The sequence below is a fragment of the Apodemus sylvaticus genome, chromosome 15, assembly GCF_947179515.1.
Source record: "Apodemus sylvaticus chromosome 15, mApoSyl1.1, whole genome shotgun sequence".
NCBI lineage: Eukaryota > Metazoa > Chordata > Mammalia > Rodentia > Muridae > Apodemus > Apodemus sylvaticus.
In genome coordinates, this window is record NC_067486.1 from 61,542,001 (window position 1) to 61,559,243 (window position 17,243).

The 17,243-nt window shown below is 44.6% G+C and overlaps 1 protein-coding gene and 1 pseudogene across 1 annotated transcript in view; one reads left to right on the plus strand and one right to left on the minus strand.

The window, feature by feature from the left end:
* The window catches only part of B4galt4 (beta-1,4-galactosyltransferase 4), a 30,629-nt gene extending 22,691 nt beyond the window's left edge, over positions 1-7,938 (minus strand). Inside the window, exon 1 of the mRNA XM_052158905.1 lies at positions 7,841-7,938. The gene's annotated coding sequence lies outside the window, so the exon portion shown is untranslated. The remainder of the gene's footprint in view (positions 1-7,840) is intronic.
* On the plus strand, positions 482-2,085 carry LOC127665644 (RNA-binding protein 39-like; annotated as a pseudogene).
* Positions 7,939-17,243: the final 9,305 nt, after the last annotated feature.

Consider the following 17,243-nt stretch of genomic DNA (forward strand, 5'->3'; position numbering starts at 1 on the left):
CTAATGGCTTTTCCTTGGTACACAAGCACGCACACACGCACACACACTCAGAGATTAAAATCCAGATATCATATCTCTTGTTCTTTTTATATGACTATTAATTCCATCATGAATGCTTAACCTTCTTGATCCACTTTAACATAACCACTTACCCCCTTATAAGATTAGGGGCCTCTATAAAACTGGGGGCACAGAAGAAAGTTCAAAGGTAAAGAAAGCTTCTTTGTTTCTATGAGGAATGGGGGAAGACTGTGCTTTTAGAACACCTCTATGTGTTCGAGAGAGCTCTCCAACCCTCTGCCTGTCACTGAAGTGACTGGAGGTTTGGAGACAACCTCTCTCGGCATGTTTCCCTAGCTTATATAAAACTTGGGCGGGCCATTTCAGGGAGCTGGCTGCCGCTGTCGCTGGGATGGATCCCAAGTGGCGAGCAGGCGTGTGAACCCCCCCCCCCCCACACACACACAGGTGAGTAGAGAAAATGGCAGATATTGATATTGAAGCAATGCTTGAGGCCCCTTACAAGAAGACTTGCCTAACAATTATCTCACCTCTACTCCCAAGAATTCACCTTTGATTCCAGTGTGACCTGTCAGTCATAAGGATGAGAATAAGTTGAACAATGTTAACAGCCATGAAGAGCGAACGTAGCAAAAAGAGAGAAAAAAAAAAGCAAGAGCAGAAGTTGTAGTCACGAGAGAAAAAGAAGCAAAAGTAAACAACAGAAATGAAGTAGAGACAGAGAAAAGAAAAAGAGCGAAAGCCATGAGCGGAAACGAAGTAGAAGCAAAGAAAAGAGACGAAGCCGCTCACGGAGTCTAGACGGACGCTTCCGAGGCCGCTACAGAAGTCCCCACAGAAGCCGATCCCGAAGCTACAGTCCATTCAGGAAAGACAAGAGCCCTGTGAGGGAGCCTTGTGAGGGACACAAGGATGGCTTTCTGCATGGCAGAAAGAATTTGACAAGAGATTCGGAAGAACTTTTCTCTACAGTAGGTAAGGTCGAGATGTGAGAGTGATTTCTGATAGGAATTCAAGACGTCCCGAAGGAATTGCCTATGGGGAATTTGATGATGTCAGTTCAGTGCATCTAGCAATTGGATTAACTGGCCAACGAATTTTAGGAGTGCCAATCATAGTACAGGCCTTATAGGAAGAGCCAGACCTGTGAGGTGCTACATGGACTCATTAAACTTTAACGTAACTGAAGATAGGCTTCAGGGATCTTTGAACCTTTAGGAAGGATTGAAAGTATCCCGCTCAAGATCAATAGTGAAACCGGTCCATCTAAGGGATATGGACCCATTACATTTTCTGACTCAGAATGTGCAGAAAGGGCTTTGGAACAGCTTAAGGATTCAAGTTAGCTGAGAGACCAATGAAAGCCGGTCATGTTACTGAATGAACTGATGCTTCGAGTGCTAGTTCATTGTTGGATGTTGATGAGCTAGAAAGGACTGGAATTGACTTGGGAACAACTGGATGTCTCCAGTGAATGGCAAGACTGGTGGAAGGTACCAGTCTGCAGATTCTACCTGCGGCACAACAAGCTTTACAAATGAGTAGCTCTTTGGCATTTGGTGCGGTGGCAGAATTCTCCTTTGTTATAGATTTGCAAGCATGACTTTCCCAACACACTGAAGTCTCAGCTTTAGCTGCAGCTGTGTCTGTTCAACCTCCTGCAACACAGTGTTTCCAACTTTCTAACGTGTTTAACCCTCACACAGAAGAAGAAGTTGGATGGGAGACAGAGGTTGAGGATGATGTCATTGAAGAATGTAATAAACATGGAGGAGACATTCATACTTATGTTGACAAAAATTGAGCTCAGGGCAATGGTTATGCGGAGTGCCCATCTGTTGCTGCGGCTGTTGCTGCCGTCAATGCCTTGCATGGCAGACGGTTTGCTAGTGAAATGACAACCACAGTGTATTTACCTCTTCCAACTTACCACAGTCTCTATCCTGATTCCTGACAGCATCACAACTACTGGTTCCAAGCAGACAATCTTCCAAGGAAGATACAGTCCCTTATTATATAGCTTTTTTTTTCTTGAGAATTCATCTTGAGTTATCTTTTATTTAGATAAAAAAAATAAAAGAGGCAAGGGTCTACTGTCATTTTTAGACAACTCCTGTTATCTTGAAAAATAAAAATGTTAACAGGGGAAAAAAAAAAAACCTTGGGAGGTGGGAACATGATCACTGTACCCCCAGAGCTCCCAGGGACTAAACTAACAACCAAAGAGGGAGGGACCCATGGAGGGACCCATGGCTCCAGATGCATATCAGCAGAGGATGGCCTTGTTGGACATCAAAGGGAGGAGAGGTCCTTGGTCCTGAGAAGGCTCAATGCCCCAGTGTAGGGGAATGCCAGGACAGGGAAGCAGGAGTGGCTGGGTTGGTGAGCAGGGGGAGGGAGGATGGGATAGGGGGTTTTCAGAGGGGAAACCAGGAAATGGGATAACATTTGTAATGTAAATAAAGAAAGGTATCTAATAAAATATTTCATGAGAAGGCACACCCAAACACCTGCCGCATCTTCAGAACTACAAGGGATTTGCTGACTACCACAGTGAGTCATGTGTTATCAGAATATTAGCCAAGATATTCTTAATCATACCTCTGGTGAAGTATTACAAGTATCATACTTATTGTAATAATAATTTCCAGTTTTCTTTCAATGAGTATATAATACATTTGTAATTAGAAGTATATAATACTTTTGTAATTAGAAACAAAATGACTTTTCAAACAAACATTATCTCCAGGATGGGTGACTCCGAGAGGGTGGCCCCAGGGAAGGCGCCATCTTTGGACTTATTTGTACTATTATTTAAGTAAGTGTGATGCTCTCCCTCTTCCCAGGGCCATTCTCATATTTAATCAAGACACTGGTATGGAAAAGGACTGGGGAATCCTCAGAGAACAAATTCATGAAGAAGTTATTTTAGGGCAACCCTCACCCACCTTCCCAGTGTAAAAATCTACCTTAGAGTTTACTTTTTTGTTTGGTTGTTTGGTTGGTTTGGGGTTTTTTTGGTTTTGTTTTTGTTTGCTGTTGTTGTTTTGTTTTTCGAGACAAGGTTTCTCTGTGTGGCCTTGGCTGTCCTGGAACTCATTCTGTAGCCTAGGCTGGCCTCTAATTCATAGGGATTCACCTACCTCTGCTTCCCAAGCTCTGAGAACCAGGCTTGCCCTTTCCTGAACACAATTTGTCTGCTGAGCACCTGCCACTTTTAAACACAGGGGCGAACACCCACAGGCCAAAAGGGAAGCACTGCCCCTCTTTAGTTCACTCTTCTCCCTGCCCTTAATGTCTACAATTGGCTTTTCAAATACCCCCTTCTCACTCCAAAGAAGAGGAACACATGAAACGAGACTGGAAAAACATTGAGATAGTTAGGAGACAATTACATAAAGGTGCATTGCCTTCATATGTCTGTGTGTTTTTTAGCCTTTCCATAATAGTAAAGATTATCTAATAAGGAAGGTAAGCTGTAGGCAACAGCAACTCAACATAAACACACCCCATTTCCATGCCTCTGAGTGGAAGGTGCCACACGTATACAGTAATGCTCCTGCACCCAACAGAAAGGATGCGGTGGCACTCAGCAGCTGGTGAGCACCAGAATCTGCATCCTAAGACCTCTGAGGCTATCCACAGATGCTACAGAGAAGGTGTGAGTGGACACATAGCTCCAGGCACTTGGTCTTGCTACCCTGAGATTCTTTGGGTCAGTACAGAGGAAAGAAAGGTTGACAATGTGCTCTAGTATGGCTCCCAACTGGAAACATTTAACTTAAAAAATGTGCTCTGTGTTTTAATCTACAGAGTAAAATGAATTTCCATGAGTATATATTGACATAACTGATCAAAGAAAGGAATAGGAGACAAAAGATATCTCTTTCATACAGGAAACTTCCAATTTAGCAGCCAGGAGGAAGGAAAAAGAAACCCACTTAGCAAACACTACCGCAATCATTACGTCAGTCTGGCCTCACCAGTGGGCATCAACGTCAACCGATGGAACTTTGAATATGAACAGTTTTTGTGCTCTATGGTTGCAAAGACTTGCCTTCAACATTAAAATTAACTGCAATTGGTAACTATACAGAGAAGCCAACGTCACCTTAAAGAGATTATCAAATGACCGAGTAGGACCTACTGCCCTTGACAACCTGTTATTAGTATAGAGAAATAAACCCTATCAACGGTATTGAGAAATGAAGTCGAGATGGCATTGATAAAGTTGTCACCACTGTGTAAAGGAATAAATATATTAGAAGAAGCTACATGAACTTTCTGGATCATTTTAAAAACTTTTAAACAATCTAAAATTAAAGCATTAAAAAATATTTTTAAAAAAATCATAAAGTCAGAGACACTGAGTATAGCCCCAATCAATGTTTGGTAAATAATTAACTGAATTCTCAAAAAGATTTGCAACTCTGTATCCGTTGATGTCTCAAATCAACCTAACATACAACTTTCTAAGATTTACTAAATGAATAAGAACACAACACAATTCAAGCCTACTGAAGAAAGAGATGCTATATTTAAGGGAGGAAAATGCAATCAGCAGTGGTGGTACAAACCTTTGATCCCACCGCTTGGGAGGCAGAGGCAGGCAGATCTCTAAGTTCGAGGCCAGCCTGGTCTATAGAGTGAGTTCCAGGACAGCCAAGGCTACATAGAGAAGTATGGCCCTAGAAGAAGTTTAACAGTAGCAAAGGCTCATAGCGGCACCCTTCTGTTTACCTTTCTAGAACAACACTGGATCAAGCCTGTTCCCCCTCCCCTCTGTCACTGACCTCTAAGAGGAGCTGCTACTAAGTTGCACTGTGCGCATGCGCTGGGAGGAGCTGCTACTAAGTCGGGCTATGCGCATGCGCTCCTCTCAGCCTTCTGCCCAACAGTGCACACTCTTGAGATCACCACCTTAGAAACAATTCGGCTCACAGTGTGATGTGTCTACGCCCACGGTCAATTGTTTATATGCAATGGTGATCAACATATCGTGGTAGGTGGCATGCAAGAAGCAAAATGTCTTACCTCAGAGCCAAAAGGAATGGAGAAAGAAGGAGAGGGACCCACTGTTCCCTTCAAGGGCGTGCCAGTGGCTCTGCGACACCCATTTTAGAACAAAAGTTGCTGGGAAACATGATGTAAACTGAACTAGCAAGTGACTGAGGCTGTTTTTTGGAATAGACGTTTACAGAAGTCATGAGAGTTTCTGGTGGGAGATTTCAGTAGAAGCTCACTGGGCACGTCTTCCCAAGTCTGTCTGCAGCTATCTGATAGTTCCGCAGTGGGTCAGAGAAGTGCACTTCTGTAGCCGTTACAGGTCAGGTCTACCAATGGTCCTACAGCCTGAGAAGCTCTGGGATAATTTGGAAAAACCAAAAACCAAAAACCAAAACCAAGCAGGCAGCTCATGTCTCAAAAGTTGTTAGTTCAGCTTCGTATCAAGTGTATGAATATCTCCAGAACAGAGATCTGGATTTTCCGACTGTATCTTCCCATCTGTGTCTGCAAATGTGCTTTGGTCAGCTCTCTGGAGGAGTGGACAAAGCTAAAGGTTTCTGCGTTCCACTCCAGAACTGACAGGTCCACATCTGAGACCTAGTCTGAAATGTAAACAAGGGGTGACTCTTATATGCTGTGAAGTCTCAGAACCAACAAAAGAGAATGAACCTAAGATGGAACAGAACCCTGAGAGATGGCAATTGTCCTTCTGATGGGGGAAAAAAAGCAGTAAGAAGATATGTGAAAATGGGATTTTTAAAACACATTTCACTATATATAACTCTTAACTACATCATTTAGTACACAATCAGAGGAGACGGTTGTATTGACGTCGACACTACCAAACAAAACCTTGAAATGAACTCAAAAGTTAATAACTGGGATTTCATTTAATCAATATATCACATCCTAGAGCATATGCTTTTATTAAAAGGTGTTTAAGGGACTGGAGAGAGAGAGTTCAGTCAGGAAGGTGCTTACCACACAAGAACCTGATGTTGACCAAGCACGTGCACTTGGCGAATTTCAACACCAGCCAGAGAACCATAACAATGCGTACTCTTCTTAAAAATACCTATTCCTGGATCCACACCAAAGGTTTTGTTTCAATGGTCTAGGGTGGAGCCAAGAAATCTGTATTTTAAACAGGAACCTGGGTAATTCTGGTACATACCATTGTTTACTGATGAGAATTAAAAAAAAAAAAAAAAAAAAAGCATGAACAGCCAGAAGTCACCAATAGTTCCTGGTTATAATACCAGCACTAAGAAGACTGAAGCAGGAGGATTACCCAACAAGTTCCAGGCCAGTCTGGACTGCATTCATGAGTTCTAGGCTGACTTGCTTTGGATGTTCACAGTGTGGATAAAAGGTCTTCCAAGAGACGTTTGGTGGTTGGCCCACAAGGCATCCACTATTACCAACTCAGCTTAGAGAAGGCACTAAATGCTTATATCATGAGGCACACAGAATGTAGTAACGGGGTCGCTGTTACTGCCCTCTCTACCTGCTCCTCATCAAATAGTTCACCATGGTCGGCAATTCACTTTGAGACGCCCCACCCCGCCCGCCATCAAAGCTGTGGACCTCTCTCAAATGCAATCAGGCACACAAAGGTTTGTGCTATTTCACGGAATTTTCAGTGTTCACAAAGGCCAAAGCTGCTCTTAAAAATTAACTTCAAGAACAGAAGAAAAGAAAACCAACCAACAACGCATTGTTTCCTTCCTGGGAGATGAATTCCAGTACTCTGGCAGGGTGCTAGGTCAGCCTTCAACACTATCTTGAACTATCACTATCAACACTATCACTTTCACAACCTGAATCATATCTGACATTCTTTATGTTTCTTACATCCTCCAAAAAGATTCATTTCTCTCTCTCTCTCTCTCTCTCTCTCTCTCTCTCTCTCTCTCTCTCTCTCTCACACACACACACACACACACACACACACACACCAGCTAATTATTTTTAAAATGAGACAGATAGGCCTTTTCTCAACTCTCAAATTACCATCTTCTGTCTGCTCTTTCATTACCAAACCACTGGGGAGATCAGCCCGCGCCCGGGGCAGCCCCCCACATCTTCGTGCCTCCTGGCTCACCTCTGAATACTTTGCAACCCACGGGCACCAGACTTGGCTAATACCCTCCTAAGGTTACCTCCCCCAAAAGGCCTTCTCTAGATACTTATCTCCCACACCCTTCAGAACCCACACGAACTCCAAACCAAGAGTTAATGGCCCTTCTCCAAGGAAAACCAGAACATCAAGTGATACGGATCCCCAGACCCTGGAGGGACCAGGTGCCGGCCTACACACTGCAGGTGGCTCTCAAGCCCTTTAAACCCCTTGTGAGTGCCCCTACTTGGCCGAAGGAGCTCGGGCCCTCTCAGGCATGGAAGTACAGATCAGCTGAGCTGTTTCCCCAGGTGAAACGCTTTCCGCCCTGGACCCAGAAGGATGGGCCATTTCCAGGTAGAGGCGCCCGGAGACGCCAGCACCCGGACGCGGGACGTGGCGGGTGCATCCTTCATCTCCCCGCTGCGCGCAACATCCCGCCTCCATCCCGGCCCTGAGCTCGGGGGCGCCGGCGCGGGAGTCGGAGCCCGGCCGGCCGAGGTTGGCCTCTGCAGGCCCCCGGCTCGCCCGCTGCTCGCCGGGCGGGACAGCCGCACCGAGGCCTGAGCGCGCAGGCTCCGCGCCCGCTCGGCCCCATCCCAGGGACACCCATCCCATTGACCCACCCGGCTCACAGCCCGGCGATGGCCGCTCGGAGCGCGCAGCAGCGGAGCCCGGGCCCGGCATACTCACCCGGGAAGCGGCCACCGTGAGGCTGCACCGGGAAGGGGAGGTGGTGAGAAGCAGCCCCAGGGATCTCCCTCTTGGACCGCCTGCGCCGCCCGGAGGCGGCTCTGCAGTCCCGGCTCCGCCTAGCGCGCAGCGCCATCAAGGGGGCGGGTCTGCCCGCTTCTCAAAGGACCTGGTGCACCCGCCCGCCGGCCAATCCCACCACGCCCTGCAGGAGCTTGGAAAAAAAAAAAAGGGGGTGGGGGGAGTGCACAACTTAACACTTAGGTCATAAACAGTTTTGAGGATAAAGAGTTGGGCTCCGGGCGCTTCTCCTATTCCTTCCCGGAGAAAGTCACCCCGGAACCTAGAAAAGAGATCATGTCCCAGTGCTTTACAGAGCAGGAAAATGACTCTTTGGACTCACAGGAATGTGCAACTTTTTGGCTTCTCTGGGCAACACTAAATAAAGGTAGCTTCCGGCCACATCATAGAATCCAGAGGTCCACAGTTACATGTTTATTTTGCGTGACATTACCAGGCGACATTGTCATTTATAAAGTTCATGCTTGAGAACTCTGAAATCATTGACAAAAAACAAAAAACAAAAACCCAAGATCCTTCATAATAGTTAAAGTAAGTTTACAGTTTTGTATTGGGTTGAGTTCATTGCCATCGTGGGGCACACCCTTGAGGGTTAGACACACCCTCAAGAAACTCTAATGCAGTCGGGCACCTGGTCCAGCTATGCATTGTACCACATTAAAGACCGAATGATATTAAGCTAATCATAATATTTCACATATAATCATAATAATCAAATTATGCTAAAAATTGATTGAAAAACAATGGCGGATTCTGCATAGGCACACGGGACAACAGCCTGCACGCTACCAGCACTCTCAGACAAGATATCTGAAAATCTCCCCATCCATCACAATGTCTAGCAGCAGTTCTCAGCCTGTGGGTCGCGACCCCACGTGGAGTTGCATATTTGCTATTTACAGTTTGTAATAGTAGCGTAAGTTCATCTATGAGGCAGCAAGGAAATAGCTTTATGGTTGCGGGTCACCGCAACACGAGGGGCTGTGTTAAAGGGTGGCAACCTCGGGAAGGTTGAGAACCACTGCTCTAAGAGGAGCAAACTGAGCCAGCTCGAGGTCCTGGGCATTTTGATGCCATACGTCTGTGGGTACCGGGATTTGGAGCCTCCTGCTTCAGACTGTGGTCCCTGAAGATCCCTGGAGATAGATCCTGAGACCATTATACCCTGGCAGAAGAAACACTGAAAACTCTTGGTAGGAGACTGGTCTCCATTTGGTCCCATGGAGTTTAAACGGATAAAGTCAACAATTTTAATTTTTTCCATTTATTTATGTATTTACTTACTGTTTAGTGCTAAGGACAAGAATCAGGGCCTATCCTACCTGGAACAAACAGCCAATAAACTACATATGGTTATCACCACTCCCAGCCCTTCCACACAGGCACACCTTGAGTTCACGATCTTTTTGAAATCACTATACCAGTTAGTTTTTGTCAAGTTGACATAGACTAGAGTCATCTGGAAAGAGGGAACTTCAATTAAGGCATCGTCTCTACCAGGCCAGCCTGTGGGTATGTCTGTGGACTGACTTTCCTGGTTAATAATTGATATGGGCAGGCCACCACACATTAGATGGTACAACTCCCAGGCCAGGTGGTCCTGGGTTATATAGGAAAGTAAAGTGAGCAAGACAGCCAACGGCGTTCCTTCACGGTCTCTGCTCGAGTTCCTGCCTCGGCCTCTTCCCTCAGTGAGCCAAAACATCGAAACGTGTACGGTCAAATACGACCTCTCCTCACCTGATGCTTTTGGTCGTGGGGTTGATCATAACAACAGAGAACAGACTGGAGAAATCACCAAGCACAGAAGGCTCCTCATGAACGAAGGCAGAAGAAATACCCTATAGGATTACCCCCCCCCCAAGGAGATGGATTTAAAAAGTGGAATTTAACATACTTTGAACAGCGAGCGATCCACAAAGCAGGCTTCCATTGCACCAAAGGGAGTATAGTAGTGTCCTGGTTAGTTTTTTGCTAACTCCACAAAAGCTAGAGTCATCCAAGAAGAGGGAGCCTCAACTGAGAAAATGTTCCTTTCAGATTGGTATGGAAGATGTTTTCTTTATGAATAATTTATATGGAGGATCCGACTCACTGAGGGTGGTGCCAACTGTAGGCGGGTGGTCCTGTTTTATTTCACAAAGCAGGCTGAACAAGCCACTAATCAGCACTCCCCAATGGCCAGTGCTTCAGTCCCTGCTGTCTGTGTCAACTTTGACTTCCCTTTATGATGGCTTACAACCATAAGCTTAAATAACCCTTTCCCTCCACAAGTGATTTTATCACAACAATGGGTAGCAGGCCAAGACTGAGAGTGGTGCCCACAGTGGGACTTTGCTGGGACAGACATAATCATGTGGTTTTCGGGAGAAGCAGTAAGGATGAGAGGGGAAAACAAAAAACTAAAAAACAAGACACCCTAAGGACTGAGAAACAATTCTGGCCCTTTGTAGTGGGCTGGAGATAGTGCTGGGTTCCATTATCAGGACAGAAAAACTTACACAGGACATTGGACAGAATGCCTGAGGAAATACCTTGCAGAAAATTAGCCTACCCTGAGCACCGCTCCAGGTATGCCTGGCAAGACCAGGGAGCAAATTGTAACCAATGAATCAAGAACATTTATAAAATGTAAGACTACTCAGCATCCAATTGGATACATTTCATAATGTATGACATCAAGAAATGTCAGGTATGCAAAGAGGCAGGAAAACAAACACCAATCAGAACAATCAGCTCAAGGTGAACATTGATATTGATGGGAATTGATACTAGAATTAGCAGCGATGAGTGTTGAGACAGCTACACGGATGTTCTATACATTCGACAAGTTAAGAAGGTTGGAGTGGCTCCTGTCTGTATTCCCAACACTGGGAGCAGCAAGACTGATATGAATTTGAAGCAACTTTGACTTCACAGACTGTGTCTGGGGAAACTGTAAGTAAGCCATATGTGATGTCAAATGCCTGTAATGTCAGAGTCTGGGAAATAAAGACAGGAGGATCTGGAGTTCAAGATAATCCAAAACTGCATAGGGAATTTGAGGCAATTCTGGCAGTATAAGGAGGGGGGAAGGACAGGGAGAGGACGGGAGAGAAGAGGGAGGGAAGGGGAAGAAAGGGGAGGGGGAGGGAAGGGAGGGGAGGGGAAGGGAAGGAAGGGAAAAGAAGAGAGGAGAGGAGAGGAGAGGAGAGGAGCAGAGAGATGAGAAGAAGAGAGATTTGTTTCAAGACTCTAACTGGACGGACCTGAAGAAATGGAAGTCAGGCTGTATGACAATAACAGGTCAGAGTAGAGAAATGCACATATACTCCTATAAGGTTCTTTTAATTTTTATATTATGTGTATGGATGTTTTACTGAATGTATGTATGTACATACATGCATCCCTGGTGCCCACAGAGGTCAGGAGAGGGCATCTGATCTGGAAATGGAATTACAGACCTTTGTGGGCTGTGGGTCGTGAGTGCTGGAAGCCAAAGCCAAGTCTTCTGTAAACGCATTGAATGCTCTTATCAGCAAAACCATCCTTTTCAGTCCCTATTGTAAGACTCTCATGCCGGATAGTACAGAGCAAAGTTCCTACACTATACACGGGGAGTGCTTTAAGAGGTTATATGATATGTACTAATATAAGCTTTTGAACAGCCATTAAAACGGCAAAATTGCTACCAGTAATCGGTCAGGCCCCAAGGGTTGCCAAGTTCTTGGCCTTTTATCCAAATAACTGAAATCAAAGCCCACACAGGTTTGCAAAAGTAGCAAGGAAGCTATATTTAACATGAAGTGAATAGAAAGGGTCAGAAGACAGTCCAAGAGACCAGGGGCCACATGAGCCCAGGTACTGAAGAGCTCCTATGACTGTTGGGGGCTTCCTTTTATGGCGTTCAGTGAAACTTTAGTTATTAAGGGGTATAGTGAGAGCGATTCTCTCCTCTGATAGATTAGGTTATGTAAAGAACTTTCTGTGGTATGTCCCATAATTTATCTGATTTTAATCCTATACATGCCTAAGTATGCATAGGTATATGTATACGTATAAGATGGTAATTAGGGGATCCTCCCTAAAAGTTCACTTGAGGACACAATTTTGTTTAATTGTGAATGAATCCAAAACCAGCTCAGACCAGATTTGTATTTCCATTCTTTGTACCCAGATACATTGGAAATGTACTTGAATAAAAACTACCTTTCATGATCAAAGTGCAGAGAATACTAGGACCTTAAATCATGACTCGACTCACAAGGCTCAAGACCATCGCTGAAGATGGAGGGAAAGGCAGAGGCAGAGGTTTGAGAGAACAAGAGCAGAGAGCTGTCTTCCAGACATGACGGGACCTCTGCTCTCACCAATTTATATCAGCTGTGGTTATCCACCCAACGCCCACACAGGGTCACGCCAGTCAACATTTCATGGAAGCCGGAAGGCTCATGAGCTCCCACTCCTCACCAAGAGACTATTAATACCTGGTAGCTACTAGGGGACGAAAGACAGTTTTATTTAAGAGTCTGGAGCCATGCCCAGTTGACCATGCGCCCGTAGATAGCCCCGAGAGCAACCTTCCTAATGCTGCAACCCTTTAATACATTCCTCATGTTGTGGTGACGCTTAACCATAAAATTACTTCATTGCTGCTTCATAGCTGTAATTTTGCTACTGTTATGGGTGTTAATGTAGCTATCGCCATTTTCCAACGGTCTTAGATGATCCTGTAAAAAGATCCTTTGACCCCCCCCAAGAGGTCAAGACCCCACAGGTTGAGAACCATTGATCTAGGGGCACACATAAGGGACGAATATTATCAAAATATATTGGGTGAAATTGTGAAGGAATTGATTAAAGAATGCCTCTAGGGAAAGAGAAATTTACCCCACAGTTCAGTGTGGCCCCATGCGGATGGGGGTCCAGGGTTGTTAGGTGTGATTTTCAGAGAGGGCTCTATATGCATAGTACTTATACATAAAAGAGCTGGGCTATCAATTACATTAGAAGCAGGATGCAGGAAGTACTTAACCCAATCCGTATAGAGTCCCAGGTTACTGAGCTCTATTTTCTGTTTGCCTGCCTCGAAAATAAATGGTTGGAGCTAATATAGCAATAAAGGAGACAAAGCAAAACCGTAAAGTTTTCTATTGCCCCACTTCACACCTCCTTCTAAACCTAGCTCTATGGGGAGGCGGAGTCAGGAGAACCACTGTGGCTTGCTGATGGCCAGCCTAGCGGAAAACACACGAGCCAAGGTTCAGAGCAAGACCTTGCTTTGAAGGAGTAAGGCAGAGAGTGACAGAGAGCACACTCCATGTTCTGCTCTAGCCTCTGTGCACACACCTGCATGTGCTGCCCCCAGGTAGACTTCTGCCCCTCACCCCACCCACACTAATTCTATTACCTCAAAAAAAAATAATAGGCAAATAATCTTCCTTCAGGGAGGAGCCCCTTAATTGGTTATCCAATGCCAAGTGGCCTGCGCTGAAACCATGTCATGTTTATATATGTAACCGTAACAATTAAGGAGAGGGAAGGCAGGAATTTAGATGGGAACAAGGGGGCGGGGCATGGGAGGAGCTGGAGGGAAAAGGAAATAGAGGGAAAAATAATTAGTGTAATATTTAAAAAGTTAAGAAAAATAATTTTAAAAAGTGGACAGAAAAAGCAGAGCAAAGCTGGGCGGTGGTGGATCACACCTATAATCCCAGCACTTGGGAGGCAGAGGCAGGCAGATTTCTGAGTTCGAGGCCAGCCTGGTCTACAGAGTGAGTTCCAGGACAGCCAGCCAGGGCTACACAGAGAAACCCTGTCTCAAAAAAAAAAAAAAAAAAAAAAAAAAAAAATCAAAAAAAAAAAGTTGGTATTGCAACAAGTTAAATGTTTTAAACCATAGGGAAAGATTGTTAATGGGTTAAAGATAAACCATTAACAGAAGTCAAAAGAAAGACAAAGGGCCAGCAAGATGTCTCAGCATATGAAGGTGCTTGCCACCAAAGCTGAAAATCTGAGTTCGGTCCCTGGAACCCATGGAAGAAGAAAAGAACTGACTTCTGGAAGTCGTCCTCTGGCTTCTGCACACATGCCCTTTCCCCAACACATGCCATCACTGATCCACATACAAACAAATAAAATGGAATTAAAAGTTTTTAGAATAAAACAGGAACTACAGATCGACAGTAGAGTGCGTGTTTAGCATACTCGAGTCCCTGGATTCAATTATTAGAACAGGGGATGGGGAGGTGAAGGGAGAGAGAGAAGGAGGGAGGGAGTGTGGGAAGGAGGGAGGAAGGGAGAGAGAGCACCCCATAATCACAGACACACACAAAGAAAGGAAGAAAGAAAATGAAAGACCAGTTTTGTTGTTTTAAAAAATCAAGCAAAAACAAACAAACAAACAAAATACCGCAAACTGAAGGTTATTACCAGGATAAAGTAGATTATTTTATACCAGTAAAAGATGAGTCAGCTCTTAAAGGGAAAAAATTCTAAATATTAATAAACCAATAACAGACCCTCAGTGCATACACAGTTTTTTAAAAATCCTGTGAAATATGTGCTGAGGAATGGGCCCATCCACAGTTACAGCCAGAAATTAAATATTCTAATATCAATAACCCAGAACTCTAGATCTTGGATCCCCCACACCCTCTAGAACGATCAACTAAAGTGAAGCTCTTTTCTTTCTATGTAGGTATTCTGTGTGACAACAGAGCATTAACAAACCCCCCACTGATACTGACCAGACAGGAATTTAAAATTGTCAGACCCGGTAGCACACACCTTTAATCCCAACACTTGAAAGCCAGGTGGATCTTCTCTGAGTTCAAAGCCAGCTTGGTTTACATAGCAAATTCCAGGTCAACCAGAGCTACACTGTGAGACCCTGTTTCAAAATAAAAAATAAAATAAAAACACACAAGGAGAACAGGAAATGGAAAGGCATTATCAGAGACAGTGTTCCTGTCATTCAGGGCGGGGAGTTAACAGACACTGAGGCAGGTTGTCCCACCAGGAAACTGATGTCAGCATAGACTTTACAATCACAGTGCTAATCACCAAAGGAACTGAAAAGGAACTCTGAACAAGAAAAAGTTTCCCTTTACTGTTTGATGGTATTTTGTACTTTCCGAATTCTTTAGCCAAACATACGTATTGCTTTTAAAAAATAAATGCCCCCTTGTTTGGTTTTATCATTTTCTCGTTGCTTAATTTTAGATTTAAGACACATGGGGAAAGTATATATACTATGTCTATTTTTAAAGTTTTATGGTCTGCACATTTATCCTTTCCAGACGAAGCTCTGCCACTTCAGTCTGTCTCTACACGACGTTTTCCAAAGACACACTAACCCACATCCAAAAATAACAGAAAGGCAATTAAATCTTCATCTCCATCCCACGAAAACATCAAAGGGGGATTCCTTTTGTTAAACAGAACAAAATCGCTTAAAATCCTCTCTCCGACTGTCTCTCAATATCTCGTGCCATATGGGAGATAATCAATCTTTTCCCTACCATTAGCACATTCCTCGCTGGGGAAAACCAGTATGGTGTGATGGTCTTTCTAAGGGAAAGTCTAACTTAAAATTAAAAAAGAAAAGAAAAGAAAAGAAAAGAAAAGAAAAGAAAAGAAAAGAAAAGAAAAGAAAAGAGAAAGAAAGAAAGAAAGAAAGAAAGAAAGAAAGAAAGAAAGAAAGAAAGAAAGAAAGAAAAAAGAAACCTACTCCAAACACCTGAGACCTATCCTGTTGGGTTTGAGATCTCTGGCAAAAATCTTGTTTCCTCTCCGTCCATCCTAAACTAGGTTTTATTCATCTTTGTGTTCTCAGAACTAAGCACCCCTACCCCATAGTAAAGCCACACAGATAGCAATGCCTCTCACACCAAATGCTGTGTGAAACTATGAGTTTGGAATATCTACATAATTTGGAACATTTGGAATACAGCTTTTATGGGAGTGGGCGTGGGTGAAAGGGAAGGAAGTGAATGTTTACTGAGTATCTGCTGTGGGTTAGGCGCAGCGCCTGTGCCGTGGTGACGTGTCTCTCGGTGTTCTGTTCGGTTCTGGCTCAGTAATTCACAAGTAGAGCATGAAAGGTACACACGGAGAAGAACAGAAAGTTCAAATGAGCCCCCTGTGGGGTTCGGATGCTCTCTACTGTGTGTGCAAACACACACACTATAAAACATTCCTCTACCCTTGACGCACATAGAGGCAGACACAAGACTCTTTGCCAATAAAGCTGTGTCTGCAATCCTGCTTGGACTACAAATGTTAAAGATGAGAAAGAAAGATAAATAACTGCATGGACACTCTGGGATGGGTGTGCAGATGGGTCTCTGCACGCATGTGTATATTACACGTGTATTTATAGCAAATACAGATTCAAAGATGCCCACTAGATGGCAAACCCACATCTCGAATGTTAATGTTGACTGGGATTCCCCCTTCTGGAGGTCTGAGGAATTTTAGGTACTCAAGCCAAATTCCTGAAAGGCCAAAATATTGTATATAGTTTAAGACTACGCAAATACACTCTGTGATGGTAATCTTACGGATAATTTCTAGGAATGCAGGGTAAACTTGCATCACCTCTTGACTTTACTTCATTCATGGAAATGCAAACTGGCAGTATTACTACAGATGGATTCCCTCAGCAAACCGGTCTGTGACTGTGAGACTACAGCAAGTGATGAGGCAACGACGAAATTTCAAGCAGCCTCTCTCCTGGGCTGAGACACTGCGCCAGGGCGTGCTTCCTGTCTCACTGAAGCAAGTGGGGCGGAGCTATGGGGAAGCTACTATGGCTCTGTCGCTTCTCGCCTTCTTCCTCACCACCCAGGTTTAGCTGACCCTGCACTACAAGACCCAGTCTGGACTCAACTCTATAACACGCTACCGTATCCTATCCAGTTCCTCCTGTGGCACAAGCAAGATTTGCCAGCAGTCTCTCTGTGTCCTGTATGGACTTGAGCGAACCTTGGTCGAGTTCACCCCTGAGTTTATCTTTAGAATTCCTGCCTTGCAACCAAGAGGGGTGTGTTAGCCATGTGGAGGTTCAGGGGTGGCCCAGTCATTGAGCTATTAAGGCATATCAAAATATAAAGGTGGCGAGTGTGTGTCTTTTCATTCACAAATCCAGAAACTGGCGGGTAACGAGAAGCACCACCACCACCACTACCACCACCACCACCACCACCACCACCACCACCGCCACCACCATCACACCACCACCACCATCACACCACCACCACCCCAGAGTGGTTTAACAATTTACCACTACATACCAGACACTGACTTTTGGGACCTTGGTACATCCAGCACGCTACTAGAA